Source organism: Acomys russatus, chromosome 27, assembly GCF_903995435.1.
Source record: "Acomys russatus chromosome 27, mAcoRus1.1, whole genome shotgun sequence".
NCBI lineage: Eukaryota > Metazoa > Chordata > Mammalia > Rodentia > Muridae > Acomys > Acomys russatus.
The window spans coordinates 25,913,271-25,933,104 of NC_067163.1; positions in this window are offsets into that span (position 1 = coordinate 25,913,271).

The following is a 19,834-nucleotide window of genomic DNA, read 5'->3' on the forward strand; positions in this document are numbered from 1 at the left end:
AACGACTGCATAGTGGGTGCTTCTGAATAGAGGTGCGCACTGACAAATCTTGCTCCCCATCCACTGTTGGTCAGCAGAGTGTTCAGAGTCTCAGAGTGTACAAGGCATCAGTTAAAGAGATGGGCTCAAGGAGTAACTCAGTCAGGGAAAACTCCACAAAAAATGGAATATGAATCTGAGTGTTAGCAGGGCATCTGCAACAACACTGGTTACAGGTGGCACTCAAGTCCCTTCCCTGTACTCTAAGGCCAGACAAGAGAAAAAACCAGTGCCAGAAAACAGAAGCATATGGAAAGTGCTTCAAGACATATGTGTATATGCACTCAATGAACAGTAACTGTGAGGCCAATGGTTGCGGTGATGGCCCTACATAGTGCTCTGTCTGTGAGCTGGTGATTGGGGCCCTTAGAAAAATCTGGGTGTTTTTTCTCACCCACCCATTTTCCACATTAGGACATGGGTAGTTGAACACCAAGGTCAAGTGTTTTGATGTTGTTTTGTTTGTATTTAAATTTCAGCCCTGCTATTTGCCAACTGCATTGCCTTAAGAAAGTTGCCCTCTCTGAATCTCACTTGGTTGGGGTAGTAGAACCCCTGCAGGGGGCTGTGGTTGTAAAGAGACACTTTGTGATAAGCTCTCATCATAGTGACGACTATTGTTTTGGGCTGTTCTGGTCACTACAGTTGAATTGCTTTCATTTGTTTGTTTGTTTGTTTCTTGTTTTTTTTCCCCCAAGACTTTGTTCTGCAGATTGAGCTGGACTGGACTAGACTTCACTATGTAGCTCAAGCTGACTTTAAGTTTTTGGCAATCTTTCTGCCTCAGTTTCCCAAGTGCTGGGATCACCAGGCCTTGTAATTGAATTGGTGTCTTGAATTCACCTTCAAAATGTTTCCTCTTTTTTATACGAGGGAAATAACAGTAAAAGAAAAACATTCTAATTCTTATGTCTATAAAGTAAAATACATGCCACAGTCCTGCATAAATGCCAGCAGATATTGTTATGGTTTTATGTACAATGACTGGGCTAGAGTCATAAGCTGAGTTTGTCAATGAGATGAGTTTATAAACCCAGTACTTTGAAGATTCCAATTAAAATAGCACCAAAACACTTTCTCCTTATGGCTTTCCAAATTAGTTCCTGTTTGCTTGAATTTTGGATACATTGATTGACCAATACATAGTATCTAGCTGTGTGTCCTGGGCTAGAGTTAAACTTGTGATTCCCTGGCCTCAGCCTCTAAATGTGTATCATCCTACTTGGCTTAAATTGCAGAAGATATTTAAAAACAGTTCTCAGAGTCAGGAATGGTGGCCTATGCCTGCACTCTCAGAATTCTGAGGTTGATGTTGGAAAATTTCATGGCCATCCTGGCCTACATAGCAATGCTTTGTGCCCTCCCCTCAAATTAAAATGAAGTAAACAAGAAAGTAAAAGCGAAAGCAATTGCTGGAGGCTTTGGCTTCACCACTCAAGCACCCTATAATTTTGCTGTATATAACTTTTAACAAAACATATAAAGGATCAAAGCCTAAACCTGCAAGTTCCTCAAAAATCAGAATGCATGGTTGTGTTAAGTTAGGGAGCTTCCCCTTGTCCCTCGCAAGGTCACAGGAGAGTCCCCATTTTTTAGGAAGAAATCATGAAAAGGATCAAGTCGTCTTGGACTCCTTCTCTGATGCCCATTGAAAATAGTCACTGATGGGACACGACAGGAAGAAGAAAATGACACAAGCCAACAGGGTGTCCTGAGGAGACTACTTCCTATGCAGCAAAAAGCAGGAAGTCCCCAAATGCCTGTCCATCTGGTCCTTGCTTGTCACATCACTGCAGGCAGGAGTGCCAGGAGGACAGTTCTCTTCTTCAGGGCTGGTACTGGGGCTGATTTTCTGGCTCAGGAATCTTAGAAGGGGCTCCTTTATAATCTGACCCATGCATGGGTGGACTCCCATTTTTAGGGACTGTTTAACAAATTAGAATTCTGCCAGTGGATGCGTTTTGGTAGGAGACTCTAAATCGATGGTTTCTTTGGGGCGTTTTGATTACCTCATGTCTGGGCTGCACTTCATTAATTAGCACATCCTGGGAGCCCAGTGGGAAGAATCAGCTCTCTGGGTGGACTTTGAATTGCAGCATTCATCATGGCAAGACTATTTGGGAACTACGAAGCCCTAGCACCCTCACTGGCCACTCTCTAATAAAGGGGAGACTATAGTCAGGTGGTTTGGGGTGCTCAAACTCTGCCTAGAATGAAATCCAACAGCAGAAGGATTCGTGGCTGTTCATGGCTTGCTTCCCTGACTATGGTTTTAAAATAGGTTAGCACTGCTACATAAACATTTAAAAGCCTTGGACTGCCAGCCTGATGCTTACAAGTGACACCGTAAAATCACTTAACTTCCTGTGTAAGGTTTTAGGCTCTGTGTCTAAGGGGTGAGGTATAGGAGACACAATTGAATTTCAACTTTAGCCTTGGGAACCACCTTGCAAGGTAGCTCATTGTGTGCATGTAAATATTCCAGCATCCAAAAATCCCCAAACCCTTCTGGTCCTAAGCATCTTGGATACGGGACACACAACGTCTTCTCTGAATAGGCTATCCTGATATCCCCAGCAAGGTTGATGGCTGCACCGTCCTTCCTACCTGTCAAGGAAGACATCTTGGAGTTATTTTGATTGCTCTGTCCTCTTGGCTTTCCACTCATGGTCGACAGGAGGCCTTCTCCATATCTATCCTCGCCCGTGCCAGAAAAGCTTCCCAGACTGGGGCCTTTATTTCTTCCTGCTTAGAGCATTGCAGTTGATTTCTACTGGCTTCCCCACTTGTAGCCCTGTCCCCCTGCTTTCAGCTGGGCCTCTCCAGCTTCTCAGGTACATTGGTCCATCTGAGAACAAATGTCACAGGGGGACTCCATTTCTGCCTTATAGGGAGACCCGTGCCTTCTCAGTGCCCTACAGGCTCCCTGGAAGGGCAAAGATGTTTTTCTTATCCTTGTAAGCCTCTCTACATTCTTACAATACTTAGCAGAGAGCAGGCATTTATCAAGACTTGCCGAGGCTTTTCTCTAACTCTCACTGTGGACACAATATTTATACATACTATGTGAGGTTTTGCCTGGGCGGAGTTAGGAAGGGTGTCACCACTCCATTTTCAAACCATGGAGCACTGTCTTCAGTTTTTATAACATGGTTAGAACAAGGGAGAAGGACAGGAGCCAAAGCTGATAGTCTTCAGTTCTCCTTAGTCTGTTTTTTTTCTCAGATCAAAATGGTTTCTTAAAGAAAGGAAGAAGAGCTGGGTTTCATCATCATAGGAGTAGTGGAAATTTTTGAGGAAGAAAGAAACTTCAAAGGGAGAAATGGGAGAGAGTCAGAGGAGCCTTCATATGCTCCTTAGCTGGAGATTTTCTTCTGACATGTCCGATGAAACTGCCGAGTGCTTCTTTTCTGTTTTAAAGATGAAAGCTAGAGTCCTGGCAAGATGCTCCATAAATAGTCCCCAAGGGACTGATGGTAGATGACCTCCACTCTTTCAAACAGATTGGCGCTGCCTGACTTGACAGCCATAGGGAAGTTCTGCCCCAGATGATTACTGGCCTTGCTGCTGCCCAGAGGTGACCTGGAATTCCATTTGTTATTTTTGTTTTGACAAACCATGAACTTCCAAAATGTTTGAAGCCTAAGCCCTGGCTCCTTTGACTGCTCGTTAGGCACTTCATTTGGACGTGAGGACATCCCACATCTAATGGGCTCCTCTGATTAGGTTTTCTCTTTCCGAAGACCTTGACGGACGCACACTAATTTTATCCACAATCTGCATCCGTTTTTCCCACCCTAATGTCCTCCCCCACTTTAACTGTGGAAAGCAAATTCTGCCGGAGGAGAGGATGTAAACCAAGACATTTGCTGGAGGCCACAAGGAACATGAAGCTCAACTTTCTCCTGGGTCTGGAACTACAGTCTCAGTAAGAAAAGAATCTGTGTCAGAGAGGCTGCCACTTCCTGTCCCTCTGCTGCAACAATGCGCCAGAAACTTAAGGATTTTTCTGGATTCTGGCGAGGACAACGGTTGTGGACCAGCTTGCTTCGAAGATGGTTTTTCCTGCAGCTGATGAAGACTTTTCACAGTCCTTACCTCCTCAAATTCAGGTGGCAACTCGTTGAAACTAAGTACAAATACAGCAAAAATTTAGCTAGGAAATAATAGAAAGCATTTCAAAACTAGAATCTGAAACTATAGCATACCAAAATAGACACCATTATGTTCATATCATAGAGTCCCCTCTAATTTTCCCATAAAAATCTAATTTAAATACATATGTACTTTAAAAATATCCCACTCACACTAGCTGCTTACCATCTGTTTGTTTTTTTTTAATATTATCTTTATGTTCTGTCAATAAATGTGTGTGTATAGTTTTTGCAATATCTTCATATATGTTTTCTGGAGTGTATATGTCAATTTTCCTGTGGTGGATTTGAAAAAGTTGTAGTCATTAGTGGCAATTATTTTATCTAATTTAATTAGGGTTTCTTGAGGGAAACATTATATGTGTAGTTAGAGATGTTTATTTCTAGATTTTGGCCTGAAGTAGTTTTTAATGTTGTGTGTGTGTGTGTGTGTGTGTGTGTGTGTGTGTGTTGTGCATGCACTTACGTGTGGCTATGCATATACATATGTATGTAGAGGCAGGAGGTCAATATCTGGGTGTTTCTTACAACTCTTCATTTCAGTTTTGGGGACAGATCCCTCAGTGACCCTGTAGCTCATCTGTTGGCCAGACTGGCTAGCAAGTGAGTCCCAGAGATTCTTCCGGCTTTACCTTCTTCACCAAGGATTCTATGGGCTTGCTACCTTTCCTACATGTTTACATAGTGATCTGAACTCAGGTCCTCTCGTGCTTCTGTATCAAGCACCTCATCAACTGAATCATCTCCCCAGCCCCAAAGTATTTTTTTAATGCAACCTAAATATTACTGTATATCATTTTTGGCTATCTTGTCACTTGGGTGACTTTACACTCTAGCGCTGTTATTCTGTGTTGAAGTGTGCCAGTGTCCTCTCTGTAGCTTTGACACCCCCCTTTTTGTTTTCATTCGTTTCTGTTTTGGAACTCTTGGGTCTTTTTGTCTTATGTTCGGCACAGTGTCTCCCTACTTAGCAAGGCTAGCCTTCATCTCCTGCTTCAGCCCCTGGGAGCACCACAGAGTCTTCAACATGCCATGGATGCTTCTAGTTGCAGTGATTGATGGAAATAAATCCATGCCTTGGTTCTCCATAAGCCATGCCATTTCAACTTGTACTTTCCGGCTCTTATCTGGAGATGTGAAGTATTAGAGTGAAGATCCCATCACACAACACATAACCTTTAAAGAAGCCTCTCTGAAAACACCCAAGACTGCTTCTAGTCAGTTTTCCTGTGGACTCTGTCATGGCGCCCAACATTCCATCCCCCAGCTGTTACTGCTCTTTTAGTTAGGGAGCAACTCCACGTTGTCAGGCTTCTAGAATTCTAGTGATCAAAAATAGTAGAGCTAAAAATATCTGTTAATTTTGTTTGGTGTGGATGGAGTTGGCTATATTTGATGATACCAAAGATACGTATTCTTTTAATATAGCATTATGGACCTCTGGGACAGGAATTGGCCTCAAAAGAAGAGGTCTAGTCCCTTCTCCTGTATGGTGGTTTAAATGGGAAGGGCCTCCCATAGGCTGACAACTCTGAATGCTTTCCTGCCCAGGTCCCCCAGTTTACGGAGCTGTATAGGCAGAATTAGGAGGTGTGTCACTGGGGTGGGCTCTGAGGCCTCAAAACCCCACGCCACTCGCAATTAGCTCTCTCTGCCTCTGTGTTTCATGGTTGCTGTGTCTCAACATGTAAGCTTTTAGCTACTGCTCCAGTGCCATTACTGCCTGCCCGCTGCCATACTTCCCACCATGGTTGCTATGGATTCACCCTCTGAAACTGTAAGCCCCCAATAAACTCTTTCTTGGGTCATAGTGTCACTTCAGAGCAATCGCACAGTGACTACGGTACCTTGTTAGAAACAGATAACAGCAGGGAACATCCTGGCCTCACTGTGAAGCTCAGCCAGAGCTTGCCTAGAACTCAATGATTCTCCATGCCAATCCTACCACTTGGCATCATGTGATAAAATCAGGAACCCTTCCCCCATGGCAGAAAAGAAGTACCTCTCTTCCACTCTTCTCTATAAGTCTTCTGGGTCAGACGAATCCAGGATCAAAGGAGACAGGAGGAAAAACAGACTTAGGCTCCAAAGTACTCATGCATATATGTATTCATGCATATATGTATTCATTCATATATGTATTCATGCATATATATGCATGTAAGTAATAGTTGAATGTTTGTATGTGTATATGTATATATGTACATGTATATATGTATCTAAGCTTTAAAAGGCCAAGGGAAAGGGATAGTTAGTGTTCAAACATATGAATCCTGCATCACTGGTGTAACTTTCCTTCTGATTGGCTCATAAATCTGGCTAAGCCTTTGTGACCAGAATGACCTCAATTTGGCCATCTTTGAGATCCAAGAGTTCCAAGATTTGTTCCAGGAGTTGCCCTCTGACTTTTGTACAATCCTTGGGAGTTACTTTAACCTCTTTGTAAGTTGGCCTCATCCGTAAAGGAAGATAATATTACTATCTTTCATGCAACACTGTTGAAAAAGCTGTGAGACACACAGAAGGGAGGCATGTTTTAGTTTAGAGAACAAATTCATCCTTTGTCCCTTCACCGGTGTTTAGATAACTGGCTGAGATAAACAAAGTTGTTGAGTCCATTTGAGTGGGTGCTTAGTTAAACAAGATGTCAGTATTCCAAGAATGTGTTCCCCTGCACTTCTGAAAAACCTTTCTTCCTTATTGGGATGTCACAGATGGCCTCCAATGGGGAAGACTGCCGTAGGAAAGAAAACTGGGAACCACCCACAGATTTAATTCTGCTCTCTCAAATGTGCCTGGAACTTTTCTCATCTGTGCACTTACGTTATGATGTAGAGTTCTTTCTGGCTCCTGATACTTGTATCCATCAATTTTCTGGTGACCTCTGATTCTGCAGCATCCATTTTGATCTTGCAGTGAGATTTATGTGTGGTTCTACCTGCCAACTGTGTCTCCACTTCAGCACTTTTTCTAGTTTCATTTCTGTTCCTGTGATGAAATATCCTGACAAAAAGGAGCTTGAACAAAACAGTCAAGAACAAAAAGAAAATGTACCCATTTTGGCGTGCTTGTTTATTCTTCGCTAGCCTTCTTCTTTCTTACATTGGTCAGAGCCCCCTGCCTAGGGAATGGTGGCACCCACAATGGTCTGCATCATCCTACATCAATAAGCAATCAAGACAACCTCAGACACACCCACAAACTAAGCTGGTCTAAATAATTCCTCATCAAGAATCTCTTCCCAGAGCTGGATGTGGTAGCACACATCTTTAATTTCGGCACTCAGGAGGCAGAGACAGATGGAACTCTGTGAATCCGGAGGCCAGCCTCATCTACGAAGCGAGTCCAGGACAACCAAGGTTACACAGAGAAACCCTGTCTCAAAAACAAAACAAAACCAAAGGCAAACAAAGAAAAGGATCTCTTCCCAGGAGATTGTGTCAAGCTGACATTAAAACTAACTTGCACAAGACTCTACAACCAATCCCATTTTACAAGGTTCTAACTGGGCTCATCACTATCTTGTTTTTCCTGCTTCTTGCATTTTTACCTCTCTGTCTTGGTTAATTCCAAGCCTGATCATTTCCTCTTCCAACTGACATTTTCAACCAGTTGGGAAGTCATATATCTGTGAAGTTCCTCCTCTTCTTATTCCCAATACTCTTGTCCTAGTTGCCCCTTACCATCCCTCTCTTAAACTATGGCTACTTACATTATATTGTATGCCAGGCACTACCCTAGGAACTTAGAATCTAAACAGAGTCAAGATATAGACACACCTCTGCCTTAAAGAAGTTATATTCCAAAGAGATGGGGAAAGCCAACAATGGAAACATCACTAACTCCTAAATCATACACTTGTATTTCTTACTTCTATGTTACTGTGACCAAAATAGCTAACAGAACTTAAGTGAGAAAAAAAAAAATTATTTCAACTCACTGTTTCAAAACTGTCAGTTTGTTTGGTTTTTTGTTTGTTTTTGTTTTTGTTTTTATGGTGAGAAAGGCTTGACTAAGCCAAATAGTTTACACAATTGTGGCCAGGAAGCAGAGAAAAAGGTCTGGGCAAGATTTAGCTAAGGGTAGGTTCCCAGTGACTTACTTCTTTCAGCCACTTTCTCCTACTTTCCCTACCTCCCAGTAATGCTATCTCATTATGAATCCATCTAAACATTCATTGGTCCTTTAGGTCAGAGTCTTCAGGATCCAATCATTTCTGGAAAGATCACCACAGACACACCCAGAGGTATGCTTCACTAATCTCCTAGGCCTTTCTTAATCCAATCAGAATGACAACCATTGGCAACTAAGGATCTACAATATACTATCATAGATGTTGGCATGGACTAAGATGTGAACCAGGTGACTGGAATACACTTCTTTGAGAGGATAACGTTTACAGAGGCACACGCACATCCATCTATAACCCCAGGTGTCAGGAGGCTGAGGCTCCAGCCTGTCATGCTTTGCTTACAGCTCTTACATCAGAATCATCCCCTCCCCCCACACACGCCCTTAGCCACAGTCCTTTCATTTGCTACCTGAAGCCTTTTTTCCTATGATGTAGCCTTTCTAGCTCTTCTTCCATTGGCCTACAGGGACTTGCAAGCACCCTGCTGGATAACGGCTGTGCATCTTAGGTAATGCTGGCTCCTATCTATCTGTCTTGCTTGGACCATGATGCCCTGTTTCTTCTGACACTACTTTCTTTGCCAATTGGCTCAATATTGAGTCTAACCTCAGTCTCCTTTAGGAGGTGAATTGAAAGCCTCTGTGCGTGGCCACCTTTCTCCTCACACTGTAGTGTAACAATCCTTAAACCTTGCCCGCATATGTCAGCCTGTCCCTCCCACTTTAAGTACATGACACTTTACTTGATAGTGAGGTAATCAGAATTCTAAAAGTGTTGGCAGCTCCAGTTTGAAAACTTAGGCTGGGTTTGTATAGATCTGAATTGAAGACAGATCCCTCCCTGGTCCTCAGGTCTCCCCGCTGCTGTAACTAATACTGGAAAGTCTCTGTCTCCAGGCTCTCTACAGATCTTCAGGTAACCCAGGCCCCAGGCACACCTGCATCCTGATGGTCTCTGAGGAGTCTCATCCATTTTACAGCCTTTCTCTTTGGAATTTATAAAAAAAAAAAAAAAAAAAAAAAAAAAAAAAAAAAAAAAAAAAACACAAGCCCAATCTGGCCTTGGAAAAACAAGAGCCAAATCTGGCCTTGGTAGCACATGCCTGTAAATCCAACATTGGGAGGCCTAGATGGGAGGATTAACTTGAGTTTGAGGCCATCCAGGAGGACAGAATGTGACCTTATCTTAGGGCAAGTCAAAGGATACCAGCATTTAGGGGAAGCAGCCTGACTTCTCTGTGTTAAGCAAGGAGAGCAAACTCCACAGCCCAAGGGGGTGACCAAGGGCCACGTGTCACCATGGTTAATATAATGCCAGGTTTCCTTTGAGGATAATGACAGAGAGAAATGGACAGGGCCATTTTGTAAGCTTCCTGTTCAAAGAAAATCAGAGAGGAGGAGGAGGAGAAGAGGAAGAAGAAGAGAAGAAGAAGAGGAAGAAGAAGAAGAGGAAGAAGAAGAGGAAGAAGAAGAAGAGGAAGAGGAGGAGGAGGAGGAGGCCTGGGAGGCATACTGAGAGAATGGAGCAGGTGTCAGGATCATCAACCGGCCTTTCATAGAAATGGCAGTGCCCCCACAGGGAAATAAAGCCCCCTCCACATGTCGCATTACACTGTCTGCTTAGCTGTCACATCAAGGGATCTGGGACCACAGCCAGGTGTACCCAGGCAGCGCCTGGGCAGCTGCACCACGCCAAGATAATCTGCTGTAAGACAATGGCACCCCAGCCAGCCAATCCTGCGCGCATGCGCTTAGGAGAGGCAGGGTGCTGGTGCCCTATTACATCAGAAGCAGCTTGGCAACCTCACGTTCTTCCGAGGGGCAGAGGGTGGGGGAGAGCCAGGCGGTGGAGAGGAGCCGCCAGGCACAGTGGTCTAAGCTTTAAAACATCTCAAAGGGCCCCGTGCCTTTCTATGTCTTTGTTAAATTTCCTTTCATTAGCTTTGTTAAACCTCCAACAGCCTGGAATCGTCTCCTTTCCAACTCAGCCATCTGTTCCACTCTTGTCTATAATTCTGACCACACATTAAATAAGAAAAAGGTTTATTGTCAGAAAGAAATTTTCCTTAAAAAAAAAAAAAAAAACAATGGAGGAGGAAATAAACGGGAGTAAGCTTTTTGGAAGTAGTCAATTGCAAGAGGTAAGGCTTTCTGAAGCAGGACCCTACAAAGTGTATTGGGAATTTCCTCGTATCGAGAGCTAGAATAATTAGCTTTTTAGTCAGCATATTATGACACAGTACATATGTGTGTATGATCAAGCTACTTTTCCACACAAGGGACTGGTCTAAGTGCTATGCTCTAATCTAAATATGAAGTGCCCCCCCCCCCACACACACACCCAGTAGCATTGTGTGTTGAACATTTGGCCCTCAGTGTAAAGCTTTGGGGATGTGTTTGGACCATGAGGTTCCTGACTTAATCAATAGACTAACCTATTGATGAATTCATAATTTGATCTCATTTTTGGGAGGTGGTAGAAAGTAGGAGTTGGAGGAAGAGTCACTAGAAGAATTCCACTGAAAGATAAATCTTATGCTTACCCTTCCCCCCCACTGTCCTTCCCAGCTGCTGTGGAATAAGAAAATTGGCTGTATCAGGTCCCCAGTATGATGTTCGGAGTTGGCATCAATAGGAGTGATAGAACTAGCCGACCCTGGACCTCTGAAACCCCGAGGTGAAATTAACCTTTCCTCTGTTCTTTGTTACGAATATTTCTTAATTTGTTTAAAAGTTTCCAATTTTACTTTATTTTCATGTGTATGCGTGTGCCTGTGTGAGTTCATGTTTACCACGTGTGTGCAAGAATTTGAGGAGGCTAACAAAGTGCACCAGATCCCCTAAGATGAGAGTCACGGGCAGTTGTAAATTTAAATTACCATGCGGGCACTGGGAACTGAGCCTCGGTCCTCTGCAAGGGCAGTTAGTGCTCTTCATCACTGAGCTATCTCCTCAGCTTATGTTTTAGATGCTGCTTTATAATAATAAAGACATAACGAAAAATGTAAGCTTATTGAGAATAGACTGTCGTCAAAGAAACAGAACTATAGAATCACAGAGATAGTAGCTCATAAAAGTGAGACATAGGACCCCTGGAGACTAGGAATCCTAGAATCATTGTGCAAAGGTCAGCTAGAGGACTGACTAGGGGCTGAAGGGCTCAAGAGAGTGAAAACCGCATCATAAGGTCACGATGACCCACTGGATGCACACAACTGCCAAGCTCTTCACATCCAGGTAGACCCCTTCTATGGCACGGGCATCCTTCACCCCTCAAGCCAATCTAGATTAATCTAGACATTTCATCTCAACACAGAATACATGTTAGCTTCCCTTAACTTACTTCTTTCTTCTTCTTCTAACAAAAGAGAACTTTTTTTTTATACAATTGCAACAACCAGCCTCTCCTGGGACCAAGACTCTTAAGGGCAACCATTGTTCTCACATGACCCAGGCTATAGCTGTTCTCTGTCTTCTAGCTGGGTAATAGTTCCACTCGAGGAGGGTGTCCAGCCCTGAACCTGGCATTCCAAATGTGTTCTGACCAGAGATCTTGTGACCATTGTCTCTCGTTTTCTGAACACTTTTTACTTACTAATACAGCCTAATGTTGCTTTAGCCCCCATCATGCATTGTGATCAGTAGCTAACATGTGATAATAACAACATAGTATTAGTACTGTTGCTGCTGCTGCAACTACCAATAATAATAATAATAATAATAATAATAATAATAATAATAATAATAATAAATTTCATCTTGAACTTGCTACTGACTGCAGGTCAAGGGTTGGGACAGGACTCAGATGCAGAGGTAAAGGCATTCTGATTGGCGAGAATCTGGATCAGGAAGGGCTGTTCGGTGACGGGGTGAATACTAGATATCAGATGTATTTTGACAGAATGAGTTTGGGAGGTTTTTTGGTTTTTTGTTTGTTTGCTTGGTGGTTTTTTTTTTTTTTTTTTTTTTTTTTTTTTTTTTTTTTTTTTTTTTTGGTGCCATGGATAGAGAGCTGAACAGAGCACAGGAACAGAGCCATGCAGATTAAGTATATGCTAAACGATTCCTCCCCAGTAAATGGAACAAATATGAACTATTCAATATGTGGTGTTGCTGAATTCGATTATCCAGTTGGCTCTTTGTTTGCAGTTGTGGTTTGATGCACTCAATCCACCACTATGTAACAGCACAGGACTGCAATGCACAAATATAAGGAGACTTGAGAAATCTTCTTTTAAAGGACAAGTAGTGTGTGAGTCTTATTTTAATAGGATTGATTTTTAATTTTTCTGAGTAGAGTAGAAAGGAGGAGTTGGTAAACTCTGAAATGTCATTGAATAAATAAATGGTTTAATAACCAAATGGGCAAAGGGCCAGTAGCTGAAAGGTCTTAGCTTTTGGCTACCATATGAGTAAGTAAGAACCAACAAAGAGGCCTTGAGAGGACCAGACATGAGAGCCTCCATCCTGTAGACATGTGACAAGGGAAATATTTTTGGTTCTATTTACTGTCTAGTTCAGTGGGTCTCAATCTGTGGGCCATAACCTATTTGAGTCAACTTGTAATAGGGATATCCTGCATATCAGGTATTTACATTATGATTTATAACAGCAGCAAAACTACAGTTATGAAGTAGCAACAGAAATAACTTTATGGTTGGGGGGTCACCCCAACATAAAGAACTGCATTAAGGAGTCCCAGAACTAAGAAGGTTGAGAACCACTGGTCTAGTCCCTCATTTTTCTGTCTAGCTCTTACCTGTGACAATATAGGTGCAAGTCACCCAAGAAGTAGTCAGAAAGGAACTTTCCAGAGAGGTAGGTGGAGGACCAAAAGAGAGTCACAAGTAGAAGAGGATCAAAGTACATAAAATACTTGTATGAAGATATGATGATGAAATCTGTTATTTTTTTATAATCAGTGCATGCTAATATAAAACCGATGCCAATTTTAAACAGAGGCAAATGATGGTGAAACTTACAAACTGAAAAGGAAGGCCATGGGGCCCATTCACATAAACATAAAGTCTTAATTAGTCTTGAAGTATCCCATCATCATTCTCCCTCTTTCCCTGTGATAGAGAGTGAAGTATCACCTGCCTTGGCTTTGGCTCTTCAGCTAAAAGAAAGCCCTTCAATCACCCTGAGACACAAGGTCTCAACCAATCATATAAAATGCCTAATCCCAAGAAATAAGCACCAAATTAAGTTCATGTCAAACCTGCCTTCTTCCACCTGGGACCCGATGTGAATGATCTGGTTGTCGTGGTGTGACAAAAGAACAGAGGCCCCTCCTCCCAGCATACGATGCCGACAAGGACAATCCAGGGGAAACCTCTGGAAAGCTCTTGCTCTACAGCTACTGGCATTAGACGGCTCATCGTCTCCGATTTAAAACTGACTCTCTCATGGTGACTTCATAGACTCTTTGGCGACCTTCCTGCTACGCTTCTCTGATGGTAATTCTTGCAGTGTGGTTGTAAAGGGTTGTCTTGGCTGTCGACTGGGTTATGAGTTATCTGAGACTGGTAGCGGGTCCTCTGTGTGACTGACATGTGGGGGGGCAGTGATTAGGGAAGAAAGACCCATCCTAAATATGAGTGGTGCCACCTGATGGGCCCGAGATGAGAGAAAAGCAGTTAGAGGACCTCTTCTTTCTGAATGAGTGAGTGTGTGTGTGTGTGTGTGTGTGTGTGTGTGTGTGTGTGTGTGTGTGTGTACATGCTTACATCCTCAGCAGCCATCATCTAACTTCTTAGCCTTCCAACATGGACTCCACACCAGTGGCTCTACCCATGGCCTTCCCAGCTTTTAGCTCTTGGCACTGCTGAGGCAGCCAGCTTCCCAGACGTTCTCGCAGTCTATAACATGCAGACAGCGAGTGTTGAACAACTCAGCACCACTCATGCAAGCCTATTCAGTGAGTCCCCTTTACAGCTAACATACTTACTCTACTGGCTGGTCCTCTGGAGATCCCTGCCCAATGCGATAGTCCGTCTCCTTCTATCACTAGCGCCTCAGTGTTGGGCCCTTGTATTTTTGTTGGTTTGTGTCATGTGGAATTGTGACATTGGTCTCATCCTTTGTCATATTGGCCTCCTTTAGATTTAAATGGACCCAGAAGAGATCATTCTACCTGCCATGTTCTGCTCTTTAGGAACTGTTTATGCGTTACCTTCCTAGGAGATCTCTGAAGCATCCCGAGGTGAGGACAACTTCTTCACAACATGGCTGCCAGCTCACCAACATCTCTCCTTGACTTCCTGATTTCTCAGCCCAAGTTAGATACTCACCGTTTTTCCTTCCCTAGCTACCAAGAGCAGGTCTTAAGCTCTGCAAGCAATCCTGTAAGGGCTACAGCCGGAACTCAGTGGTAAACCGCTCCCTTCAGGACATTCTCGCAGGCTCTTCCCAGCTTCTGTCCTTTCTGACCTTTTTATGCACCTTGACTGTGGGAATCGCCATTAGGCTGAGAGGCTGGGGGACCCGTGTAACCAGTTTTCAGCTATTTCCTCTGAAAAACTGATTATTGACTGTGTGTCTCTAAACTGACCTCCGAGTTGGCTACCTTCCACAGGGCTCCAGTGGAATGTCTTAAGTGAATGTATTTTATACCAATTGATTACTTTTTGTCCCAAGTTGATAATTCTAGTCTCGTGGCTGATTAGAAGGCCATTGGGGGGAAAAACTAGTTTCTCAGTAAGAATTCTCGATAAGCACAGAACAAGATTTTGAAGCGATTCCTTTATTTAACCTGCTGTTTGTAAGGAAACCAGTCTTCAGAATGGTGCCCGCCACCTGTGTCACAGTCCCAAAGCCTGGCACTGTGTGGGGTTGGTCTGTGTGTCTAAGGAGTGGATTCTGGAATGCTTTCTCCTCTGTTTTGCACGCTATCTTTCTCCAGGCATGCTCTGCTCTGTGAGCAGTCCCTTTGCAGAGCATGGTGAGGAATTGGGGCCTCCTGCCAACAGCTTGTGAGGGAGCTTCGGAAGTTCGCTTTCCCACTCAGGTTCAGCTTCCCACCCCAGTTCAGTTTGCAGATACTATGTAGCGCCTGCTGGCAGCTTGGCTTCTACTTAATGAGTTATCCTGAGCTCGAATCACGTTGTCAGTTGCTCCTAGGTCTTAGCCCTCCGCCCCACCCCACCCCCAAACCATGCTTGTAATTTTAAGCAGCACATTTTTTGGCCTAATTTTAATGCAACAGTAAATAGCTGTTACATTGTCTAAATAATTGGACTCACAGTTTTTCACTTTTGCTAATGATTTTCTTCCAGGCTATTTTTTTTTTTTTTTCATAACTTTTTTTTTTTTTACATAACATAAGCCTTTTTTCTATCTATAAGATAAAACACAAATTTATACTTTATCTTAATTTTTATTATAAACTAATACTTTTTAAAAAAGTATCTCTAACAAGATTCCTTTAAAATACCATCAGACTAATTTGACTTGCTTTTCAGAAATGAGTATTTAAATTAGACGCAGTTGACAAATTGTAGCTTCAAGCTGTAAGTGGGGCATTTGAGAAGTGGCCTGATGTTTTCGCTTGCTTTAAGAAGCTCTGGACCCTAACCTTCCTCATGTGTCACATCTTTTGAAAATGTTAGCAATTACAAGGGAAAAGAAAAAGCAACCGTGCATCCTGCTAGTAGTAACAGTTGCCTTGCTGGAGGACAAGTTGGAACAGTGTTGAGCAGGGAGAAGGGAGAAGGATCTATGCTGGCTCATGGTTTCAGAACATCACAAGCAGGAAAGGCACAGTGGGGACAGCTTAGCTCACAGCAGCAGAAACGCAAGGTGGAGACTGCCGCTCATGCCATGCTAGATGGTGAAACAAGTGCAAGGCAGGAATCTCGTGTTGCTTATGGTCTTTAGAGACCCATTCTGGTGATCTCCTGCCCCACGGACCCCACCTCCTCAAGGTCCCATAGCCCTCCCTCCCTCGCCATCGGGCACAGTGAGAGAGCCTGCTTGGAAAGGCAGCAGCATTGGGCCGCCTTTGTAGTTAAACGTTTTTTATTGGTGACTAAATGGCTTCCCTGTGTAAGATGTTCTAATTTGTCTTAATTCATTTGCATTCTGTTCGTCGGAGAAGGATAAAATGAGGCAGAATCCAGGGAGCAGGGGGAGGAAAAATTATGAGATTAATATTGGGGGATGGGGGGGGCGCATGTCTGGCCTAGACTGAGACCAATATGCCAGGCCCTGCATTTAGTTTGGTTTAGGAACCCAGGACCCAAGAGCATGCTTATACGATTCAGCTGAAAGCACACATTCTGCCATTCTAGTAGACGATGGCTAGAGCTGGGACCCACAACTGGATAATGAGGAGAGAGAGAGAGAGAGAGAGAGAGAGAGAGAGAGAGAGAGAGAGAGAGAGAGAGAGAGAGATATTTTGAAGCACTCAGCCCTAAATCTTTACCACACCCCTTCCCTCAGGGCTCTATGAGGAAGTGAAGGTGGAGAGATGGGAAGAGCCAGAGGTGACAGATGGCTCCAAGGAAACAGTGTCTTCCAGACACAACAGGACTGATGCACATATGAACTCACAGAGACTGTGGCGGCATGCACAGAGCCCATGCAGGTTCAAACCCGACAAAAATCCCACGCATGAAAAGTGGATACAAAGCCCCACCCTTAACCTGCTGAGAAGGGGGAAATCAATCAGTTTTCGTCAATAAAGTGACACTAGGTACCTCAACCACACCCCAGGACAGGTCCCATGCCCAGGAGTAATTAGTACATGTGTGTGTGTGCACGCGCGTGTGAACGTGTGCATGTGTGTCTGTGTATATGTATAATCTTTCACCTTATTGGGGGCTTTTTGTATTTATTTATTATTTATTTTAAGAGAGGAACAGAAAGAATATTAAGCTGGGTTGGTAGAGAGGTGGGGAGGATCTGGCAGGAGTTGGGGGGTTGGGGCAAGAATATGATCAGAATATAATGTTAAAAAGTTTAATAAGTATATATATTTACTAAATAAATACATATGCATTCTAAATTTAAAAATAAATGACAAAAACACAATAGTGTGAGGAGGGAGGGTGCCTAAGTATAGCAATGAGACTTGGTGTGTTTCTTGTCATGTGATAAAGCCAGCACAGCTCATCAGACCACACTAGACTTCCAGAACCAGTTCTCTAGTAGGAAGGAGGCACCACGTGTGAGCTCCCTCCCAGTGGTACACCTCTCCTGAAGCGGTGTGGCTGACAGTGAGGAAAGGAAACCCAGGCATCAAGATTAACATAGGAGATCTGTCTGAGAGGTGGCTTCACTGTGAGCAGCAGGGCCAGGGCTAGAGTGCTGGCGAGCAAAGCCGCAGACTTCCAGGACTATCTCATGAGTATGCATTGCTGGGGCTCCTTGACAACTGGGGTCTCCCCATTGCCGCTCTCAAGGACATGAAGAAATCTCCAGAGACTATCAGTGGGTGGATGACTTTCACCCTCTGTTGCTATTCTCTGACATTCAAGAAATTTACCTACAAGGTGCAGCCTTGAAACCGGCTTCTGTTTGCATAGCATATAAGAGATGGAATAGCTCAGCCCGGTCAGGGAGGATGGCTTATCAACTATGAGTACCGCAGCATCTGGGTAGCAGTGCAAGGACCAGCTCTGGAAAGGGACAGCACCCCAGCCACTGCTGTCAAACCACAGATCACATCAGCATAACAGTCTTGTTGAGGGGAAAACACGGATGCTATGCTTAATAGCCACACCAAGTCCATAGACTAGCTGATAGTTCGTAAACCAACTCTCTGCTGCCTTATTAATGCTAAAGTTTATTTGTCTCCATCAGGAGCAGTTCAGAACATGAAACTAATTTAATAATTTTGAATGGTGGTTTCAACTATAGCAATCTGTAGCAATATGTATATTATCTATTGGGATTTGTGTAATAAAAAAAATCTATAACTACAAGCACTTAAATACTCGAAATTCTTGACTTTTTCTTTAATGACAACAGTAGCTCACATGTCTACACATAATTTCCAGTGGTAACAAGTATCAGTGCTTTCCAGTGTATAATTCAAATCTGTAACCTAATGACAATAAATGATTTAATTATTAAAAAAAAAAAAAAAGAAAAAAAGAAAGAAAGAAAGAAAGAAATGCTTAGCCCTTTCCTACTTGGGCTTCAGTTTGCAGGGAGCTAGCAGCTTTTAATTTCCAGGGCTTTATCCAATATAGCATGAGTGAGACAAGCCTGGGCTATACTAATGGTGGTGGAGGTGGCAGTGGTGTGGTGACAGCAGCGGTGGTGGTGGTGGTGGTGGAGGTGGAGATGGTGGAGGTGGTGGCAGTGGTGGTGGAGGTGGAGATGGTGGTGGAGGTTGTGGCAGTGGTGGTAGTGGTGGTGGCGGTGGCAGTGGTGGCAGTGGTAGTCACAGTGGTGGTAGTGGTAGAGGTGGTGGCAGTGGTGGTAGAAGTGGTGGCGGTGGTGGTGGTGGAGTTGGAGGTGGCAGGTGGTGGAAGTGGTGGCAGTGGTGGTGAAGGTGGTGGTGTGGGTATGTGTGTCCTGGTATGTTAGGCAAATGTCTTGTAGAAGGTTACAGTGTGGCTGGATGCTTTCTGAGCTTTCCAGGTCCCTAACCCTCTCTATTCTCAGGTACACTATTTCCCTTTCTTAGGAAGCTCTCTCTATTCCTATGTGTCCCTGATCTAATTCTTTGCCATCAGTACAGACCCTGGACATCTTAGCCAGTGCCTTAGGATATTCATGCAGGTGCCTGAGACCCAGATATAGGCCTATAACATTCAGAAGCTGTATTTCCATGCAGAAAGTCATCTTGTCGTAAACTGCAGGGTTTTCTTATCCACGATTTAGTCTCAGACATGCCCTGGTTCCTAACTGCTGCAGAGCATGGCTGGCTTACTCTGCCCCCTACCCTGAACTCCTTAGTTCTCCCACTTCACTATATAATCCAGACATCTTGGCCTCTCTCTCTCTCTCTCTCTCTCTCTCTCTCTCTCTCTCTCTCTCTCTCTCTCTCTCTCCTCTTCTCCATCACTCTCTTCCTTTGTTCTGCATCTCCCCACTCCCCCCCCCTTCTTCTCTCCACTCTCTGGAAGATCGCAGAATAGAACAAATGAAATGCTGTGGTTCTGTGCCCAACCCTTATTACCGGCAGGCCCAGGGTGATTCAGGAATTCCACCTCTGGAATGGAGGAGTGGCCATAGGGCTTCCTTCCTAGGCAATGGAAGGTTCTTTCTGAGCCAGCTGCTCACCTTATATGGCAGAGGTGTTAATTTCACATCCTATTTAGCTAAGAGTCCCTGTGCATGTCTGGACATGAGTTTGGCCAGAAGCTATATGCAGGTTCCTCGCCTGCACTCAGGCATAGTGGACAAAGACACCTGCAGGCATCCCTAGCTACAATTGGGATAGCCTTAGACTCAGTTCTTAGACTTAGTGCTTAGCTTCAGGGATTCCTGATTCAAAGACATCTTTCTAAATCTGAGGTTTTTCCAATGAAAGATCATCTTAGGCTATATGTGAAGTG